Source organism: Nicotiana tomentosiformis, chromosome 11 (genome assembly GCF_000390325.3).
Source record: "Nicotiana tomentosiformis chromosome 11, ASM39032v3, whole genome shotgun sequence".
Classification (NCBI taxonomy): domain Eukaryota; kingdom Viridiplantae; phylum Streptophyta; class Magnoliopsida; order Solanales; family Solanaceae; genus Nicotiana; species Nicotiana tomentosiformis.
The window spans coordinates 72,400,168-72,412,954 of record NC_090822.1 but is presented as its reverse complement, the minus strand read 5'-3'; the positions used below and the strand labels follow the sequence as shown (position 1 = coordinate 72,412,954).

At 37.8% G+C, this 12,787-nt stretch overlaps 2 non-coding genes across 2 annotated transcripts; both read right to left on the bottom strand.

Annotated features, from left to right (window-relative positions):
- Positions 1-347: 347 nt before the first annotated feature.
- On the bottom strand, positions 348-419 carry TRNAP-UGG (transfer RNA proline (anticodon UGG)). Its single transcript has one exon. It is a non-coding gene; the product is annotated as a tRNA-Pro (tRNA).
- Positions 420-883: 464 nt separating this feature from the next.
- Positions 884-955, bottom strand: TRNAP-UGG (transfer RNA proline (anticodon UGG)). The gene has a single exon. It is a non-coding gene; the product is annotated as a tRNA-Pro (tRNA).
- Between the last annotated feature and the right edge of the window lie 11,832 nt (positions 956-12,787).

The window sequence follows — 12,787 nt, the reverse complement described above, 5'->3', positions numbered from 1 at the left end:
ACTACAACCATGTAATAGGTTAGCAAAACCCATATATATATATATATATATATATATATATATATATATATATATATATATATCAATTTGCATGTAAAAGTTGCCTATTTTTTTGGTTATTTCATGAGCTGAAGAAATTTTGTCCAGTCTCACTGAGTTGTATATACATGACTCTAAGGTGTTCTATCCTACTAGCATAAATGCCTGATGAGCTTTCTGCAGGTAACAAAACATCAATCTCAAATGTGGATTGATTTTGGTAACAATAAAATACAAATCCTACCTTATCCTTAGAATACTTGTTGCTATCAGAATTTCAGGATTAAAAAGAGTACTCAAAAATTAGGGGGGCATTCCGAGAATCGAACTCGGGACCTCTCGCACCCAAAGCGAGAATCATACCACTAGACCAAATGCCCAGCTGTTGATGATCCCTCGGTTACAATCTGAATGATAGCTGGAAGTTTCTCATTTTGTTGTCTAGAAGAATGACAATTTTTTTGTGAGAAATCATCAGAGATTATTATGCAAAGCCGAGTATACAAATTTACAGTAGTTACAAAGACATAACCAACAAATTGACCTACAAATTGCTAAAAAAAACTTTTCATAAGTCAAGAAGGGAAGTGGAAATGAACTGCAAGAAGTGCAAAACCAGCCCATCTTACTTGCTCAAACCTGCCACATTTATACTTGTAGAAGTTTAATTCATTAAATAGGGCATTGAGTAGGTATTCTTTTAGATGCATACTGTGTTACCTTGTATCTGCACTGCTTCATAAGGGGAAGTCCCTATGTAAAGTAAAATTTCTATTTAAAATAGAAGAAACGACAGAGGCTTTTTGATTTATCAGATCTTAGACTAATGTTCTTTTAATAAAATGGGGCATTCCGAGAATCAAACTCGGGACCTCTCGCACCCAAAGCGAGAATCATACCACTAGACCAAATGCCCAGCTGTTGATGGTGCCTCATTGACATTCTTAATGATAGTTGGAAGTTGCACGTTTTTGTATCCGGAAGAAATAACCATTTTCTTTTGAGGAATTATCACATGCTATTATTGAGAGCCGAGGATAGAAATTACAGTAGTTACAAAAGACATAAGTATAAATCTGAGCTACACAGTGCTAAAAACTAGAAAGAGAACCTTTAATAAAGGTCATTAAACTGCCCAGCTCTGGTTGTGTAGTCGTTGCAGTTCATCTCTACTTCCTTTGACTTGGCACGAGTGAATTGATAAGTCGGTTCCTTCTTTGTGAATGCAGCTTGTATGAGAACTCTAGCTAGTTGTTTTTTCCTTTTTAAATGACCGTCCGTTAGTGATTGGTGATCATAGTAGAATGTCCTAAGACACCTCCTTTATAAGGGTGAGGTAGAAAGAAATAAATGTTTAAATGTGTTTTCAGTTTTAGTCAATATGGCACAAAATTAGTTGTACCTTTCTCATCTTTTCTATGAAGGTGCACTTAAAGAATTTAAAGTCAACTAAGAGTAAACCCATAAATTAATTTTAAAACCTCATTGCATTCTGATAATCAAGCTTGAATGCGGGTTTATTGATAATTGAGTTTTGATCAAGGTAACACAGTATGCGGGTTTAAGTTTGCATTCTGACATCTTTGAGTTTTGATCATTGGGCAGTTTCTGATCATAAACACCAGTGCTTTGCTGCAAAATAGAGATTCTAGATCTCTTATTTCTCACCAGTTTCATCTTCATTTGCTTGCTGTAATTTCTTTTGAACTTTTGCTGCCACGCATTACTATACTTTTTCAGGTTTGGCTGTTACTGGTGCACGATTCTTTGCAATTCTTTTGTCATTTTGGTCAACTGTATCTGAAACATGAAATCTGATATTTGATGAGAACTTCATCAGACACAATACCATGTCACTAGCTGCCTTAGAGTTTATTACACATAGTTTCGGAGTAACATATCAATAGTGAAATATAGGGTGTCTTTTCTTCTTTCAGGATCTCTCTGTCTTTTCTTCTTTTTTGGATCTTTTTTTCAACAGAGAAATACGCACTGTTTTAGTTTAGAAACTCGGGATGGTACTTGGTTTAGGAGCTAGATTTGTTGCACGTGACATGCTCCTACCACACTTTCCTCCAGTGTCCTCCTGCCTTTAGCTGTTGAACCAAAGCATTGGGGTATCTTATTTTCTAAAGTACCTTATTGATTAATCTAGCGCTTTATTCATCACTTTTATATTAACATCCTGCAGCTCATTTGGTTGTCTGAAAACATGATCTAATGAATTTCATGCTTTTTTGGGGTTTAACTGAATAGAGGGTGAGTCCTCAGCAACGGGAACCATTTTACTCCTGATTAGAGTGGAAAAAATTGGAGAGCTCTTGCCCCGAATAGACAAACATATCACCACATAAATGCTCCCTCTTTTGTTCTGGTGTAAACCTTTCTGCCACTAGTAAATGATATACTAGTTTCAGTTATCATTGTCGACTTCCTTGACCCCTATATGAACCTTTTAAGAGAACAATGATTTATCTTGTCGAATGAAAAACATTTTTACTACTTGGTCAAAATAATGGAATGCAATACTCCAGCAAGTCTATACTTCTGCTTATGATAGTGGGGATGCTTGCGTTAAATTTGGTTTACTTTCATATCTAGGCCCCTCCTGGAACTTCTACATGAATAATCAGATAATCTGGTTAGTGATAAATATGAGAGGTTGAGCAGAATTTGCAAATTATCTTTGGCATTTCCTTCCATCTGTATAAACCTTAGTTGACAACATTACCCACTAGTCGTGCTAGTGGGAGGAGATAGTCTGCATGTTTTCGCTGAAATAGTCGATGTATGCTCAAGCTGAACACCACTATTAATCTTAAAAAAGAAGAAGAACAGACATGTGATCCTGCCATTTGGTTTTCTTAATTTGACAGGAAGAATCTTGGCCTGCAATATGTTGTAGTATTAATATATGACTGAGTGCTCATTTGACTAAAGATCGTAATAAAGTCTAGCATTCAGTACGGTACACTACGTATTTGACAGAGCAGAGTTAGGTCTTTGAACTATGCTAGATGTTGTCTGCGTAAAATATTCAATGAAGGAAATAAATTAAATTGTCTTCACGTGACTCTTTGAGCCCCAAGATGTACTGTATTACTGTTTGAATGGCAACACCATAAATACAATACGGCAATTTTCAGAACATCAATCTCAGTGTGGATTCTCTAGCAAAATAATTTAGTAACAAAAACCTAACGTATTTCTTGAACAGGCACATCCAAAGGTTGCCACCATAAATAAACGTTTCTCTATGAAATCCAAAGGTCACCACCATAATGAAACGTTCCCTCCCTTGCATTTTAATAATATAAAAGAAACTGACAAGTCACAGTTAACGTTGCCCTCTCTCTCCCATTCCCAATATTTGCCCTCTCTCTCTCTTCTCAAAGGTTTTGATGTTGGGTTATTTCCTTTATATGTTTTGGATTTTATGTTTTATTTTTTATTTTATTGAAAGGTGTTTGTGGATGAGTCGAATATGAAAACCAGTGTCAACATAATTAATGCCAAGTAATTCTGCTATTTCTTCCACAATTTTTTTTTTTTGCTGCAAAGAGGATCAACAAATTTAAGTTGAGAAAAAGGTAAAAAAAATTGTTATTATCTATCGTCAGACACAGAGACTAAGTCAGTGTATAAGCAACGGTGCAGGTACATTCACTGTCTAAGACTCCCAACTACATACATACGCCATTAGAAATTTCCTAAAAAAAAATATGTACATGTAGGTGTAGCAAGGGTTTTTACATCCTGAATCCGATAAACATACACTAACACGTGCAAACTTATGATTTGGCACTATGTTAAATATTTGTTGTAAATCTGTGTTAACTTCCAACTGAACAATGTTTTATTAGCAGAGAACCAATCAAAATTAGAACTCTACCATTAAGTTACACTTTAAAACAGGTATAAGCATAATAATTTCGTCTGCATCCTTCTCTTTCTCATAGGGAAGTGCTCAGTTTATATGTTTTAGAGAATTTGTTAGTGGCCTTGCTTAGTTTAAACATATAGTGTCTGCTCTCTTTTACTCTAAAGCTAATTTTCAAATCTTGCTATGGGACTTTTATCAATGAGTAATTTTTTCTATCTCAAAAATGTTTAATTTATAATAAGCATTTTGGAATATATAGGACACGAAGCTCTTTGAAGAATACAAAGTAGGGATGTTTTTCAGTAATGCACAAATCTTATCAGTTAATGTTTACTATTTTAAAAATATTTAGTTTCTTATTCTCTTTTTGGAACAGGACAAGAAACTCTTGAAACAATAGGGATTATTTCCAGCAATGCACAAATCTTTGAATTCTCTATATGGCAGCTCTTAATTGGACTGTGATTCTTTTTTGTTCGCGGTGTAAACAATGATGTCAACATGATACACTTGGTTATCATGTTGCATAGGATGATGATAGGTAAAAAATGATCGTAAATTGGACATGCTCGGGTTTGATTTTACTAGTGTATTAAAAGGAAAGTACAAGAAAGTGAAATATTTGCTCACTTTCTACATAAGCTTGGGAGATAATCTAAAGTTTTCTATGTACTGAGGATGAAATTGTGCATCTATGTTTGTGAAAATTGTGCTTACTCTAAACTATTCTTTGGTATTTGGGGTTTCAATCCTACATAGATACAAGTTTATACACAAAAAGACCAGAGTTCAAGTTGATGGTTTTAGGAACAGTGATGTTGCACTTCTCTAAGCCCAAAAACTTCTTTTATATATTTTCTCAAATTTTTGATATTTTCTTCTTATCTTAAGTCAAAATCTGCAAGAAATTAACATCTTTTTTGAGGTGGTTTTTCCTTTTTTGATAATTAACATCCTTGAGTTTTGATCATTGGGCAGTTTCTGATCATAAACACTCATTAGTGTACTTTTTCAGGTTTGGCTATTACTGGTGCATGATTCTTTGCAATTCTTTTCTATCATTTTTCGGACAGAGAAACACGCTCCGTTACAGTTTAGAAATTCGGGATGATACTTGGTTTAAGTATCATACTTGGTTTAAGAGGTAGATTTCTGACGCGTGACATGCGCCTACCACACTCCCCCCTCCCCCTCCTCCTGTGTCCCCTGCCTTTGTTGTTGAACCAAAGCGTTGAGGTATCTTTATCACGGATCAACTTCTGTCGGAGCCGCAACGGCGCCTAACACTACTTATTAGCCAACAGCCACATGAAAACAACGAATTTGATAAAACAAAGTTTAATAACTTAACATCGAAAATATCATAAAATAGTTGAGAAAGTAACAACAATATTGCTACAACCATCCCAAAGATTTAGTGTCATCGAGCATAGGGGTGTTTGTCGGTCGGTTTTAGACATTTCGGTTCGGTATTTTCAGTATTCGGTTTCGTAAAATGCTATATCAATATCGTACCTAATTAAATTCGATATGGTTCGGTTTTTCTCCTTTTGGCTTCGGTTTATTCAGTTCGGTAACTTCGGTTTATTCGGTTTGAATACTAACTAGTGCATAGAGTCATAGACAGTAATATTCTTAATTAAAGTACTCAAAAGTACAAAATTAAAAATGTTTGTCGACAAAAGTTTTGTCCAAAATCAGCAAATACCAACCTAGAGAGAGAAAACTTAGAGAAATGTCTTGTTACTTGCTTAGAGTTAATTGATGAACTTAGAGAATAAACGAAAGTAAAATTTTAGATATCTTATATTTATGTTATAATTAATAAAATGTGTATTGTATAATATAATATATATTTTGGTACGTTATCGGTATTTCGGTATTTTATTTTAAAATACCAAATACCATACCTAATACCATTTTTTTTAAACTTAAACCAAATACCATACCGAATACCAAAATTTTCGATTTTGGTACGGTAATTCGGTATTTACCAAATTATGCACAGCCCTAATCGAGCACATGAGCATTAAAAAGTATCAAAATACAAGGCCAAATTCTCAATACAACTGTCTGAGTAGTAGAACAGTAATAATAGAAATAACGAAAGAGGACTTCAAGGTCTGCAGATGGTATAGCAGCGACCCCGTAGTCTCCCAAAAGCTGGTAGCAACAGAACTCTAGAGAATACCTCGTCCGGAAGTACCTGGATCTGCACACGAAATGCAGAGTGTAGTATGAGTAAAACTGACCCAATGTACTCAATAAGTAACAAAACTAACTGTGGACTGAAAGTAGTGACAAACTCAGAAACAACAGCCAGAGACCAATATTAATAACCAGTAACAGTTCAGACATAAAGAAATAGTAGAAGCAGGTAACTCAATGATACTATGTTCAGCTTGTTCACATTTCAAGAATTTAGGCATGCTTTCCAAGTATAACAGTTTAAGCCCAACACGGATAAGACACTTCATTTACCAGCTAGCATGAGAAAGGTACATCTTTATGCCTACATGTCAGGTATACATGTCAAAATCAACAATATCACTGTGAAACCATTAAGAATAACCACACATCAACACTTAGCACTATAGGGTTGCATGGTATAACTGTCCATCATCAAGCATGTATATAAAATATTGTGTCTGCGCCTATTGTTGGTATGCCGGACTCCAGAGGGGCGAATCCTACCTAAGAGCTAATCATAACCATATAGACCAATTGTGAGGCCTGGTGCACGCTTCGCCCAAATCAATAATACTTAGCTCGATATGAGCCTGGCATACACATCACCTCAATATCAATACCAAATCGGCTTTATGGCCCAAGCTCAGTCAACAATTGATCAAGTCTCAGTTAACCACATCTCACAATATTCAATTCACCAATGTTATACATATGAGGCATCAATCAACATGTGAGGAATCAAATACGAACGTACCAAGATAGATATATCAAACACGGATGTAGCATCATAACTGAGAACATGCGTACAAATAAGGCAAATATCTCAAAAATAACAAGAATAACCTTATCTAGTCTCAAACAAATAACACATAGCCTAGACATAATTTTTAACATGAATCAGAACTCAAATGAACATATATGTTTAGAAAGACGGATATAACAAGGCATGATAGTCAATCAATCCCATAATAGTCTAAAAGCCACCTCAAATCATGAACACACCGGTATACGCACACATGCATGTCACCTAACGCGTACGTCACCTCGATAACTTTCATATGACGTAGTTCCCAAGGTTAATTTTCCTCAAATATAAGTTTAGATATGTTACTTACCTTAAAATACGCAAACCAATACTCGAAAAATCCCTTGCCACGCGAATCGGTATCCGAGCGACTCGAATCTAGCCAAAGCAACTTAATACCGTCAATAATAGCCATAGAAAATAATTCCAAACAATAAAGCTAAAGTCTTGAATCAAATATGCAAAGTCAACCCAAAAGGTCAACCTCGGGGTCGCACCCCAAAACCCGATAAAATTCATAAATTCCGATCACTCATTCAATTACGAGTCCAACCATGCTAATTTCATCTAATTTCATCCACAAATCGACCCTCAAATCACCAAATCTCACTCTCCAATACCCATGACCTAAAATCCTCAAATTTTACTTCAAATTCACATAAACTAGGTGTAATAATAAATGGGTAATCAATATCTATCATTAAAAGTGATCAAACTTTACTTACCTATTCAATTGTAGCAAAACGTCCCCAAACAATCGCTCTTAGCCAAGCTCTACAAATCCAAAATGAGAAAAATAACCAAACCCTCATATTTATGTTTTGCCTAGCGATTCTACACCTGCGGCTCACTTAAACGCATCTGCGAAATGGTGGCCGCATCTTCGGCTTCCTTCAAAAGCTGACCCTCTGCTTTTGCGGAACTTCCACCGCATATGTGAGTCCATTTCTGCGGACTGCTTCCGCATCTGCGGTCCCTGACCTTCTAGCAACCTTCCGTTTCTGCGATCTCCTTTGTGGATTTACGCATGCGCACCTACACCCCAATGTCCCGCATATGCGGGCTCCCAGATGTGGAACATCCCTTGCACCTGCGCTCCTCCCCATCTCCAGCCAATCATGTTTTTGCGATAACCAAGTCGCTTCTGCGGCCTCGCACCTGCGGCGAAATCCTCGCAGGTGCGATTGCACCAGAACTTTCAACCTTCAGCATTTCCCCCAAGTCCAAACATGATCCGCAACCATACGAATCACACGCTCGGCCCTCGGGATCCTATTCAAACATACCAAAAAGTCCTAAAATACAATACGAACTTATTCTAAACCTCAAATCACATCAAACAACATCAAAATCACAAATCACACCCAATTCAAGCCTAATAAAACTAATGAACTTTCAACTTTTAAAACTCATGATGAACCATATCAAATCGATTCTGAATGATCTCAATTTTTTCATGCAAGTCCCAAATGACACAACGGACATATTCCAACTCCTGGAACCAAAATCTGAATTCGATATTAACAAAGTCAACTCTCCATCAAACCTCTCAACCATTGCAAACCTTCAACTTCTTAACTGCCGCCAAAAAGTATCAAATCAACCTACGAACCTCCAAATCAACATCCGGACATACACCTAAGTCCAAAATTACCATACAAAGCTACTTGAACCATCAAAACTCCATTCCAGAGTCGTTTACACAAAAGTCAAACTCCGGTCAACTCTTTCAACTTAAGCTTTCGACCTTGGGACTAAGTGTCCCAATTCATCTCGAAACTTCCCCGAAACCGATCCAACTACCCCGGCAAGTAACATAGATACAAATGAACATAGAAGAGGCAATAGTTAGGGGAACGAGGCTACAATACACAAAATGACCGGCCGAGACCTTACATTCTTCCCCTCTTAAACAATCACTCGTCCTCGAATGGGTCTAGAATCATATCTGGAGTCTCCAATATGTGTGTATATCTGCTATGCATTTCCTGCTCGGTCTCCCAAGTAGTTCCCTCATCTGTCTTACCTCTTTACTGAACCTTCACCGAAGTTATATTCTTCGATCTCAACTTCCGAACCTGCCAGTCCAAAATGGCCATCGGCTCCACATCATAAGTCAAGTCCCCATCTAACTACACCGTGCTGAAGTCCAAAACATGTGACAGATCACTATAATATTTCCGGAGCATAAAAACATGAAACACTAGGTGAACACCCGATAGATTAGGTGGCAAGTCAAGTTAGTTGGACACCTCTCCAACTCTCTCAAGCACTTCAAAAGGGACAATATACCGAGGGCTCAACTTGCCCTTCTTCCCGAACCTCATCACACACTTCATGGGTGAAACGCTAAGCAGAACCTTCTCACCCACCATGTAAGCTACATATCAAACATTTCCGTCCGTATAACTCTTCTGTCTGGACTGAGTTGTACAAAGTCTCTCCTGAATCACCTTGACCTTCTTCATAGTATCACGGACCAAATCAGTGCCCAACTGCCTAGCCTCATCAGGCCCAAACCAACCAACTGGAGAACGACACCTCCTCCCATATAAGGCCTCATAATTATAAGGAGCCATTTGAATACTCTACTGGAAGCTGTTGTTGTAGTAGAACTCTGTTAACAAAAGAAAGTGATTCCGTGAATCTCCAAAATCCATAACGTAGGCACATAGCATGTCGTCTTATCTGAATAGTGCGCTATGACTTCCCTTCCGTTTGAGGATGGAATGTTGTACTCAACTCTACCTGTGTGCCCAACTCTCACTGCACCGCTCTCCAAAATTGCAATGTAAAGTGAGTGTCTCGATCCGAGATGATAGACACGGGCATACCTTGAAGGCGAACAATCTCACGAATGTAAATCTAAGCCACCCGCTCTGAAGAATAGGTAGTCACAACTGAAATAAAATATGCAGACTTGTTCAGTCTTTACACAATAACCTATACTACATCAAATTTCCTCAAGGTCTGTGGGAGTCCAACTACAAAATCCATCATAATACGCTCCTACTTCCACTTCGAGATGTCAAGCCTCTGAAGCAAACCACCGAGTCTCTGATGCTCGTACTTCACCTGCTGACAGATCAAACATCGAGAAACATACTCAATAATATCTCTCTTCATCCTCATCCACCAATAGTGCTACCTCAAATCCCGATACATCTTTGCGGAACCCGGATGGATGGAATACCGCAAACTATGGGCCTCATAAAGGATCAAATTATTCAACCCATCAACATTTGGAACACAAACCCGGCCTTGAAGCCGTATAACACTATCATCACCAATCACAACCTCCTTATCACCACCCCGCTACATCGTGTCCCTCAACACCAACAAGTGAGGATCGTCAAACTGGCGAGCCTTGATACGCTCAAATAATGATAAATGAGCTACAACGCAAGCAAGAACAAGGCTAGGCTCCGAAACATCCAAATCTCACAAACTGATTGGCCAAAGCCTGAACATCCATGGCTAATGGCCTCTCTGCTACCGTTAAATATGCCAAACTACCCATACTTTCAGCCTTCCTACTCAATGTACCGGCCACTACATTGGCCTTCATCGGATGATATATTATGGGGATATCTTAGTATTTCAACAATTCTAATCATCTTCACTGCCGTAAATTAAGGTCCTTCTGCTTGAACAGGTGTTGGAGACTCCGATGATCGGTATAAACCTCACATGGAACGTCGTATAGATAGTGCCTCCAAATCTTTAGCGTGCGAACAATGGCTGCCAACTCTAAGTCATACACATAGTAATTCATCTCATGAAACTTCAACTGTCGGGATGCATAGGCAATCATCCTACCGTCCTACATCAACACCGCGCCAAGCCCAATACACGACATATCACAATACACAGTGTAATATCCCGAACCTGTAGGCAGCACCAATACTAGGGCTATAGTCAATGCAGTATTGAGCTTCTAAAATCTCACCTCACACTCGACAGACCATCTAAAAGGAGCACCCATCTGGGTTAATCTAGTCAAAGTGTAGCAATAGATGAGAAACCCTCTACAAAACAGCGATAATATCTAGCCAAACCAAGGAAACTCCGGATCTCAATAGTATAAAATAGTTTGAGCCAACTTTGAAGTGCCTCAATCTTCTTCGGATCTACATTGATCCCCCCACTCGACACCACGTTTCATAAAAATGTCACTGAATCAAGCCAGAACTCACACTTGAAGAATTTAGCATATAACTTCTTCTACCTCAATGTCTGGAGCATGACCCTCTGATGCTGCTCATGATACTCCTAGCAACATAAGTACATCAATATATCATCAATGAATACTATACAAAAGAATCAAGATATGGCTAGAACACATTGTTCATTAGGTTCATAAAGGCTATTAGGGCATTGGTCAGCCCAAAAACATCACCAGAAACTCATAGTGACTATAGCTGGTCCTAAAAGCCGTCTTCAAAATATCTGAATCCTAGATCTTCAATTGATGATACCCCGACCTCAAATTAATCTTCGAGAACACTCAAGCACCCTGAAGATGATCATCTTCAAATGAATCCCATCATGTTCTTAATAGAAAAGTGGGTACCTGTTCTTAATAGTAACCTTGTTCAACTGCTTGTAGCCAATACACATCTTCATAGTACCATCTTTCTTCCTCACAAATAGAACTGGTGCACCCCAAGGAAACACACCGGGCCTGATGAAGCCCTTATCAAGCAACTCCTGAAGTTGTTCCTTTAACTACTTCAATCTGTTGGTGCCATGTGATACGACAGAATAGAAATGGGCTGATGAAGCCCTTATCAAGCCCTCTCCACTCTAACCTCGGCACCCCCGGCATTACCAACGTCACGGTCTTAGCGTGACAATCAAGGATAATGTGATATGGAAACAACCAGTCCATGTCTAAAATCACATCAAAATCAACCATGCTAAGCAATAAAAGATCAACTCTCATCTCATATCCCCTAATAGTCACCACACACGACCGATATATATGGTTCACAATAATAGAATCACCCGCCGGCATAGATACATAAACATGCATAACTAAAGAATCATGAGGTATATCCAAATAACGAGGAAAGTATGATGACACATATGAATAAGTGAAACCATGTCAAATAATACTAAAGCATCCTTGTGGCACACTGAAATAATACATGTAATCACAGTATCGGAAGCAACTACCTCTAGCCTGGCAGGAAAAGCATAGCATCGAGCCTGACCACCACCTGTCAGACCTCTCCCTCTAGGGCGACTTCGACCCGTATGACCTCCACCCTAAGCTGGTTAGGAGGGTGGTGTAGCAATTGGTGCATGAGTCATAGTCGGGCCTCCCTGCTGTATTGTACCTCTGTAATGACGGGGACAATACTTGATCATATTCCCCAACTCTCTATTGACGACCAATTTTGACCATCTCTTTTAAAATTAAATTATTTTAAACTTAATGATTTGTAATAAATGTGTTGAAAATATTTTCTAATCAATTTTTATATAAATATAACATAAATAATTAATTAATAGTGTTAAATTAGAATTTAGTATTATTATAAAATATATTACCTTATTATTTTGGAATGGCAAAATACCTAAACATGGCTCATTCTTTCAATTTGCTACCTCAATTTGGCCTTGTATCTATTGGCTAGTCAGTTACTTTATTGACTTATGTGTCTATTAAATACTGCTCACTTACCTAGCACAAAATATGAGTGCCACTTATATTGAGCGCGTGAATTAGTGATTTTTAGGCTGCCATGGCTTTATAACGGTAAAAAAACAGCAATTTTATCTCAAATCCTTTTATATACCCACCAACATATAATCCTAAATTTATTTTTTTCTCTTTCTTCTCTCTCCGAACATTGCTGAAGAAA